The 9,704-nt window shown below is 40.8% G+C and overlaps 1 protein-coding gene across 7 annotated transcripts in view; it reads left to right on the forward strand.

Annotated features, from left to right (window-relative positions):
- The first annotated feature begins 715 nt into the window (after nucleotides 1–715).
- Nucleotides 716–9,704, forward strand: part of CELF1 (CUGBP, Elav-like family member 1) — a 75,390-nt gene continuing 66,401 nt past the window's right edge. For all 7 annotated transcript variants that reach the window (XM_019519225.1, XM_019519226.1, XM_019519229.1 and 4 more), the window contains exon 1: nucleotides 716–756. The gene's annotated coding sequence lies outside the window, so the exon portion shown is untranslated. The remainder of the gene's footprint in view (nucleotides 757–9,704) is intronic.

The raw sequence follows: 9,704 nt of genomic DNA on the forward strand, positions 1-9,704 counted from the left end.
AGACTAGGCCTATCATAAGTGCTCCTTGCTCTTTTGTCTCTAGAGCTTGACCTGCTCCCTGATGGCTGTGGTTATAGGGCTAGCACCACCACTGAGAAAAGAATTGCATTCTCTTATCTGTGAAACACCAGCAAATATGGCTGCTGTGGAGAGCTCTCCATGTTCCCTGATTTGCAGTAGGTGTAAAAAACTTATGTTGCAGATGTTTTGCTCTAATTCAGAGCTTTGCTGTCAGTTTTCATCCTCACTACATTGTTTAAGTGTTTCCATCTCTAGGTCCCTGGTGTGCTGTGCTGCTACCACTATTGTCAAAGTACGGTAATAAACACTTCAAGTATTGTGCAAAGTTCTGACAACAGCTGTACTTTTTCTGCCTTGGGAGCCCCAGGAAGGCATGACACAACACAATATTGCTAGGGCCCCGCTGCAACATTAAAACTATTTCTGTTCTACAGCCCTGCTGTCCTTTCAGTGTTCTCCATGAAGCTTTTTCTTCTTGCATTTTTAAGAAACATTGCAAATAAGCATTGTCTTTCAGAGTTGCATGAAGAAGAATTTGACCACCTCATGATGATGTCTGCTACTAGAAACATGTTTTCCTTTTGCTGGTAGCATGCCTGTTTAGGAGAGCACAGTTCATGTGCTGATGTTTCAAGTATTTTTGCTTCTAGCTTCAGAACTTTCAATGTTGTTTTTTTTTCCCTTGTTTTTTTAGAGTGAAGACTGGAACTCCTAGAGAGAGGTGCATAGTTACAGGTATGAACCAAATACATCTCTCTTCGCTCATACGTTTATTGAAACCTGTTGTCCAAGGTCTTATTAGAGCAAGGTTTCTGTCAACTTCAGTAAAGTGAGCGCCCCTTTTCTCCCACCAAAAGCAGTGGCCACTGAACCCTAGCAATTTGCTGTTATGTGCTGCCCAAAGGGGAAGGGCAGCAACTTGTTTGGGGTGGTGAGTGAGTACCAAGTGAACAGGAAACTTCTATACAATTTGTGGTTTAATCATCTTGGCAAAATGAGTGGGCAGAAGGAAACAGTTACTGCCATATTTTCCTAAATCCAGGACAACCCAAATTTAAGACTACCCCTCAATAATTGGTTCTATACATGGAACATCTATACATTTTCTATAATTTTTCATGGATAGAATCTAATTATTGCAGGGTTGTCTTAAAATTGTGCCCACCACCACTGCAGGGGGGAAAGCAGTGGTAGGAAGACAGGTGTTAGTGGGGTAGGCATTGTGGAAGCAGTAGGGGGGCTCAGGCAGCTTGCCTCTGCCACCTCACTTGTCCCCCTTGTGCCTGCCCCCCTGCAGCCTTGGGCTCCCTTTTCCCCTCCCAATGTGCCCCTTCTCTATCTCTCTGTCCCCACCTTCTTTAGCCCCTTATCCTTGCTCTGGCAGGCTCTGTCCCCCGTCTAGCCTGGGGCACAGAGCATGACTCCAGCCTGGCCCCATAGCAGCTTGTCATGGTGAAGAGGCAGCAGGGAGCAGGCAGCCACAAGTGCTGCTCCCTCCCCACCTGTTGGTCTCATACTTGCTTCCAAGATAAGGGGAACCCCATCCCCATCTTAAATGGAGCGGAGGAATCTCATCTTGGAATTAAGTAAATACACTACTTTATCATTTCAAATTTTTTAAGATTTGTTCGTTTCATGGACAAGTAAGTGAAGTCCTGTAAATGATCTTGTTCTTTATGACAGATTGCATGAGCTTGGAATGTCATGGGAACATGTTCCACTATGAAAATTGTTTAGATGCAACTTTACAAAGTGAGAGTGAGTAAAATCTTCCACTCCAGTTACAGTAATATACAATAGCAGGGCCATTCACATTTTTTTTCAGAAATTTCCACAGTTAGAAATGAATGCCAGTTCATGGCCACAGGACATCTTCTACCTGTACCTCCTGATGTATTAAGTGATCCAAACATGCTGAGAGTGTTGCCACTGTACTGAATTACTACTGCTGCAGTAAAAATGGTTCATACATTTTCTCTTCTGTAAGAGAATAAAAATTCCATTTAACTTAACTGGGAATTAGAATAGCAACCATGCCACCTCCCACCTCACATGTAGTCATAAAATTGCTGTCAGCAGCATTACAAGGGCTTTGAGTTTCCAGCGCTGACGGAAGCACTGGCATAGTCTTTCTGACAGGGTACCATAAAACTAGGCTTAAGGTATGTTACAAAGTTCCTGAGTCAAAATAGTTGTAGATGCCCTGAATTGCATTGTTTCAGAGAATTATCTAAGGAAAGTAGGTTTGTCCTGTAAACAGAGCTGTCCAGCTGGCAGTCCACAGGCTGCATGTGGCCCATGAGTAGTTAATCTGCAGTCACCAAACTCCCTTTGGCCTCAGCTGCCCTTATTGCTCTGGCTACTGCTGCAGCTGGTGTCTCCAGACTCCCCCCTCCATTCTCTGGCTTTCACTTCCTTCCCTTGCCTCAAGAGGCAGCCCAGAGAAAGGGGACATGGTTCAGTGCAGTTAGCTGTGCTGGGGGAGCCTACAGCACAGTGAAGCAGGGGAGCCCTCTGCTAAGTAGGTGGGGGAGGAGCTGCCCACATGCATGGTGCACCAATAAGGGTGGACAGGGAGAGCTGCCTGCCCCTGTGGTGCCAGGCAGGCCATGGCCCTTGTCACATGTGGCTCCTGAAGTTTGCAGCCCCCAGCTGCTAAGAAGTTGGGCAGCCCTGCTGTAAGCAAACAATTTAATTTAAAAAAGCCAAGGGTGTAGTGGGCCTCAGAGGGTTAATGGTGATCTGTCAGACTTGAAGGATATTTTTTTTTTAAATGAAGAGCCAGTAGCCAGAGGACAGGTTATGTATAATAAAACCTACCCATGGTCAGAACAAGGTAGCTTGCAAACTCTGCCTCTCAGATTCTCTTTGCTAGAAGATTCAGGGTTAGTCTTCAAGCATACAAGTTACCACCCTTGCACTCTAACTGATATTACTGTTCAGTATTCAGTTGTAAGAACAATTTTGGTTCGCTGGTGCTCTAAATGTGCTATCTTCCTAACTTCACTAGCTCCATCTCTTTCCATAGAAAGTTCTGACTTTGTGTCTTTTACTACCCATGCCTTCATCAGCTTTCCCATCGCTTGTTAACTTGGCTCCTGTCTGTCTCTTTACTACCTTTATCTCCTCCTGCTATTCTTGCCTTTATATCATTTTTCACACTATTTCCTTTGGGGTATTCTTCTTTATGCCAAGTATTCTCACATCCTTGAGTTCCCTCCTGGAAACTCAGTTCTTCCACCCTTTTTTCATAGCTCATTTTTTCACCCCTCTGTCCTACTTTCAATCTCTGTTGGAAAATATCAGAACTTGTAGTATTTGCTTTCTGAATCTTACAGCATAATTTCACCAGATTTAATCAATAGTGAAAGTTGACCAAACCCTGTCTGTTAGAACTCTGAAAACCGACAGGAATTATTTGCTGAAGTAACCTTTGTGTATCTGACAATTGAGTCTTTCAGATTAGTCGAGTTCCTAAAGTTAATATTTTTTCTTTATTTACAAGAGTACTTCCAGGGCTTCTTTTATCAGGCAAGGAAAAAAAAAATGGTACAAGCTCAAAATGTGTTTTGCAAGTTAACTTTTTAATATTTGTGTTCTGTACAGTCATGAATCAAAGGCAGGCAGAGAGGGAAAACCTATAGATAAATAAGTTTTTGTTCAAATGTACCTGTCCCTTGGGTTCACATAGCAGTTTCTCTTCTTTTTAGTTAACAGTTATAAAATAGGTGACTGTGTAATTATGACTCCTATCAGACTTGACAAGATGAACTGCTTAAAAAGACCTGTCCTATGTCTAGTCATGCTCATCAACTTCCAGTTCTAAGTCTTCATTGTCTTTTTTTTTTTTTACAGCCATTCTCAGCAATGTCTCTGCTGTACTTTGTAGCTCAAAAATGCCATTCTGTCTAATTATAGCCTACTTGCTTATGCTGGATACAATAGTGCTACTTCTATAATCTCCAACTCTAAATTGACCTCCTTAGTTATCTGAACAAGAAGAGGCAACAAAAGGAGTCAGCCCCCATTAGGCCTGTGAAGTGTGAAGAAATATGCCAGATGCAATGGAAAAATAAAATGTATTAATTTGGGGATAAAACATATTTATGATAAATGTAGGTCACTGATCTCAGGAATTTTTGATAATTTTTTTTCAATGCATCTTTAATTATAGTTCCGAAAACAAGATCTAAAACTAGTAAAGGAAGTGTCTGGAACCGGAAGTAAATAGAAATAAACCAGGGACCTCTCAAAAACATTAAAAGTGTTTTAATGTGTCATCAGGAACTCAAATTGTGGTAGAAGCAGATTAGACTATCAGGAGAAAATGGATTATTTTGATAAAATACAGGCTGTCTCTAGTAATGGCTTGAACAAATACTTCCTCCTTTACATTTCACATCCTTTCTGCTGAGTCGTGCTGTGTTCCATCCTCTGTTTCTTCTTCCTCTCATTTCTTAGTTCAGTGGAGATTACCAGTAACCAAGACAGCCATGTTGGAACTTTTTTCCAGCATTGCCTGCCTCACTTAAGTTGGTGCAGCAAATTATCCGTTTATTTGCTGTTCTTGAAGACAGGCAGGGTGGAGAGGCACTTTAACTGCTTTTGGCAGGTATTACTCTGGATTCTTCCACAGTTTGTCACAGTCTAAGTGGCACCACTGGAGAGTGCAAAACTAAGAGAATATTTGTGTAGCTTTTGCTCTCTGTCCTTGTCTAAAAGACGGTGCTGGAAAGGATGATAGCGACACACCCAGCAAGCAGTGGAAGGAGATTTGAGTCCTTCCACACTTGAGACCTTTGAAGAAATTCCCAGCCTAGCAGTTTATTATCTTAATAGGTTTGGGGTAAGGAGATAGTGTTTTGATGACAGACAGATGTTCAGGCCTGCCAGGAAGACAGTTTTATGTCCAGTCTGTGATTTTTTTTTTTTTTAATTTTTTTTATACCAGTGTAAGCCTTTGTCAATTTTAAACAGCTGCAACAGGTCAAGTGCTGTGCTGAAAGCCTAATGCTGCTTTAATAACTGACAGCTGTGCACCAAGAAAGTAGAGGTCCTGGTATCAGCTTGCAGCTGCTCTGTACTAGAGAAAAAACTCATTGTTTCTGGAGCTTGGACCCCTTGAATCATGGAATTATCTAGCACCTACAACCCCAACTGGTGAAAACTGAGTAAACCTAGTGCATACTTCTTCTTTAACAGCTTTCCTTTTCGGGGAGGTGGAAGAGTATGTGTGAGAGGAAGGCTGAGAGAGCAAGTGGGAGAGTGAATAACAGGGTCTGAAGAACTTGTTTTGAGACCACCATCTGAAATATGTGAGCCTTGACTTTCTGATATATAGAGGTTCACACTGAATGTTAGGAATGCCTTTTAAGTCGGTGGCAAATCAGGCCCTGATGGTAGGAGCTTGGCCTATGGTGTGGTGATTTAATCCTAAGAGATAAGCTTTCGAAGTTACAAAAGTACTGCAGTACTTGATGCTGGTTACTCCATTTGTTGGCAGTCTCAGCAATGGGCTAAGGATTGAATGTGCCACAGACTGAATTAACTTCACTAATAATGAAGACAGTTTTAGAACTGGATGAGGGACTTTAGAGGCAGGAGGAAGTATGTACTGGTACTAGCTGTGCTGCAACAATTTTTAGACATAAATCCCATCTGTGGGGCTGCATATCATGCACCTTCTACTAGCATTAAATTTAACCTCAAAAGTAAATGTTTTAAAAATAAACTGAAATTTGTATGATGCAGTTTGCTACCCATGCAGCCTGCTGATTCTGAAAAGTCAGCCATGAGAATTTCTCTAGTCGGTTATGAATAATCTGATAAAAAATGTCCACTACATTAGAAAATGAGAAATGGCACCACCCTGTTTTATTACAGTAAGTATGTGCATTCAGTGTAATTGTGTAGCACTTTTAAGAGCCAAAGCCAAAAAAGCACTCATGCTTGGTGTTATACCACACAGGTGAATGTGTGGCAGCTAGTGCTGAGCTACCTAGTACAGTAAAAGCTTTGTTATCTAGCATGAATTGGGCAAGGCGGGTGCTGGTTATCTAAAAATTCCAGTTATCTGAGAGTTATACAGAAGACAGTGCCATACTTGTAGTGCAAATACTTGATGCGCATGCACATATGCATGCCAGATAAACTCAGCAAATATTCTCGTTGCTAAAGTGAGAATTTGTATTGGGGGCTATTGGAAATTCCAGTTAATAGAGTATTCTGGCTAGTAAAATGCTAGCTTTTACTGTATATCATTGAGAAAAGGGTACCATTCTAGGATTTGTATCTTCCCTAATTCTCTATCTTGGCTGGTAGAGAAAGGTAAGAGAAGACTTTATGGGTTCTTCAGCTGATTCATGAGCTTCTTGTGTATTTATGGCTGTATCATCAGAGAAGTTGCAGAAAGCTCAGTGTTATGGGTGAGTTTGGAAACACATTAAGCAAAGAGGTTCTCATGCCATGATTAAACAAGTGAAAGATTTCTTCTGAACCATTCTTTGTTCCAATAAAGAAGTAGTTTAATGCATCTGAAAAGTGTGAACTTTTCATGAGTGTCTTCCCTCAGGACAGCATTGGAATTTTTCTTAAATTGTGTATAACTTTGAGCTTGTAAAGATTTATGTTAAAATCCATAATACTAAAGTCTACAAACTCTCTAAGCTCCACATGCTCTGTCCATGACCCACATAAGCATTACTGTCCCTTGAGAGTATGAGAGAACTTGCCATATATGGTTTCAAGCTGCTAGTTTTCCAAGGAGCAGACTTCAAGGTAGAGGTTCACTTTATAGACTCAGAGGGCATTTATACATGTGCTCCAGGAGACATGGCAGGGCGCTTTAATTAGCGCAGCTCTGAGAGCCGCGCTAAATAAAAGTGCCCAGAGCATCACGTGTATCAGCATCCCCACATTGAAAAATAGCAGCAGGGTAGTTTGAACTAAAGCTCGTCATATGAGCTTTAGTTTAAAGCACCCCGCCACCATTTTTCAGTGTGGGGACACTGATACATGTGACGCTGAAGGCTGCTGGAGCACATTAATTTCCACGCTCCAGCAGACTCGATTAATCAAGTCTGCTGGACTCAATTGCTGATACATGTGACACTCCAGCAGACTCAATTAATCAAGTCTACTCTGACACTCTGGAATTGCAGCACATCGGAGCAGGCTTCCTGCATGTGTATAGGAGCACAGAGATGCGTAAGTTTTTGTGTGCAAGTTGTCATTTCCCTTCAGACAAACAGAACTGATTGCTGTTGTTCAGGCTTCATTGATGCAGAGATTTTGAGGGACGTTTTTTAATGTATGAATAAGAAAGGAGCTTGAGAAATGCCGTACTGCCCCCCATCTAATCCAGTATCAAATCTTTGCATCAGATGTTAGTGTATTTGGCCTTGTCTGTGTTACAGAGTTCTTCTGGAATAGCCTGTTGGCTGAGATTTTGAAAAGTTTATGCTTGTGCTTCAGATATCCAGGTTGTAGCCATATTGTTCTAGAGGCAAAAGGAAGTAGAGGTGATACCTTTTATTAGACCAACTAGATTTTTGCAAAAAAATCTTTAATTGCAAGCTTTTGGGCACAAACACCCTTCTTCAGGCATAGGAGAAAAAATTGTAAAATTTCTCCTGGGTAGAAATGAAAATTCATATTTCATAGGAGAGTTGAAGGTGTGGTAAAAATCTCCTGTTTGGAACAGTTCATTTTCTATGCAGATTAGGGTCAGAGGAAAGTTGGAATAATCTGTTTACCTCAAAGTTGTTTGGTGGTAAGCAGGATGTAGTCATATTTCCTTCTAGTTACGATGTTTCATATTTCACAGAGGATTAAAAAGATGAATGCTCTTCTGGACAGGCATTTCTATCAAGTCCTAATTACTTGTGCTTAACCTAGTTATGCCAGCAGAACTCCTGGTGTGGACACAACTCTGCAAGCAGAAGGTACCTTCTGTTGATATCGCTTCTAATTTTCAGGGGAGCTGATGTAACTCTAGCAGCAGAAAAACATTGTGTACATTTGGGGATCCACCTGGTATAGCATGGTCACCAGCTAAAGTAGTTACAGCCCTATAGGGCAGTGACTGTGCCACCTGTGGGACAGCCTCTGTGGGTGGCACATGCAGATTAGGTAGAGGGTAGACACCATAGTGGCAGATAGTGCAGGGAGCAGAAAGCAGAGTAGCATATGATGCAGGGTGCAGAAAGTGTAGTAACGGATAGGGTGGGAGAAGGGGATCTGAGTGGCACTCGGGCAGAGTGGAGGACTTATTTGCGGTACTTCTTCCAAAAGTGTTGGCCCCCAGTGGTATAGGGTAAGCTTTTTTGATGTATGGATATGGAATAATCTATCCATAAGTGAAATTTCTTACTAACCCCATCTAGCTAGTGGGTGCCTTAAGCTCTGATACATGAGAAATATATTTGTATCCCTTTATACAGATGTCTTTACTTTCTGACATAGCCATGGATGTTGTTATCTATGTAAATACTTAGTTCTGTTTTGAATATCTTATGGAAGTGAGTTTCCTGTGCATTAACTTAAGAGTATCCTTTATCAGTTCTAAATGCACTTCCTTTCTATCTTATCAAATGTCTCCTGTTTTTGTGTTGTGGTAAATGGTAATGCCTTCCCATTCCAGTGTAGCAGTACATCTTACTGAGGAAAGCAGTTTGTAGCAAAAGGAAAAGAATAAGCACAAAAGAAGAAATGCATTTGGAAGACACATGACTTCTTTTGAGGCTGACCATAAAAACATTTCTGTGCCCTTCCATTTTGCTATAAATGCTGTCACCTAGACTTTAGTAGGTAAGTTAATGAAGATTAGTAAATAAAAATAGGCGGTCCTTCTGCAGAAAATTCTGGAATTACCCTTTTCTCCTTTTTAGAAAATAGATTTCTTCTGTCTGATTTTCCTCAAAGGGAAAAAAATAAAATGAGAAGCGTTATCTCGTCTAAGTGGTAAATTCAGAAATAATTCAGAACAGTCAGAGACAGCATCTTCCTGTAGAGGTCAAATACATAGGTAATCCTTGTCTTGGGCCCTTTTCCTGTCTATGGAGTTTTAATTTTAGCATAGTAAGGGGAACTATGCTCACCATTTGAAATATTGCAAGAAAGAGAGAGAATTGCTGGAGAAAAGTTGCAGGCTGTTTTTAAAATGGAACTGCTCTTACCTAGTTCACAAAACTACCTCAGGAAGTTGGGGGAGAAAGAAAGGTTTAAATGCCCTTGAAGATTCTGCACATGACATCAAGCATAATTCAACTAATTTTGAGGAAACATGAGAGAGGAATATAGAAACAAACTGCCAGCCTTTCCAAGCACTCTGCTGCACACTAGAAACTCTGGTAGTTTCATGTAATTAAAGCTTTAACATTTATTTGGTCTGGATTATATATTGTTAGATACTTTGAAACAAATTCAGTATTTTTATATTTGGCATATTCTGGTGTTCTTCAAGATCTTTATGGTGCATAACTGCATTAAAGAAGTTAGTGAGGGAAGCAAATCATTTTAACAGCTTAGGTATGTGGTGTTTTGCATGGGTAGGTTGTCTTTAGGCATGGGTATGTTGTATTTAGGTTTCAGAATTAGAAGTCCATTGCAATGCATTGGATAATTTATGCTACTCTGGGCTACTGAGATTTCTTTTTTTCTGCAGGTTCAAGAATAAATTGCTG

This window comes from Gavialis gangeticus, unplaced genomic scaffold, assembly GCF_001723915.1.
Source record: "Gavialis gangeticus isolate Ggan-Ray unplaced genomic scaffold, GavGan_comp1, whole genome shotgun sequence".
Lineage (NCBI taxonomy): Eukaryota > Metazoa > Chordata > Crocodylia > Gavialidae > Gavialis > Gavialis gangeticus.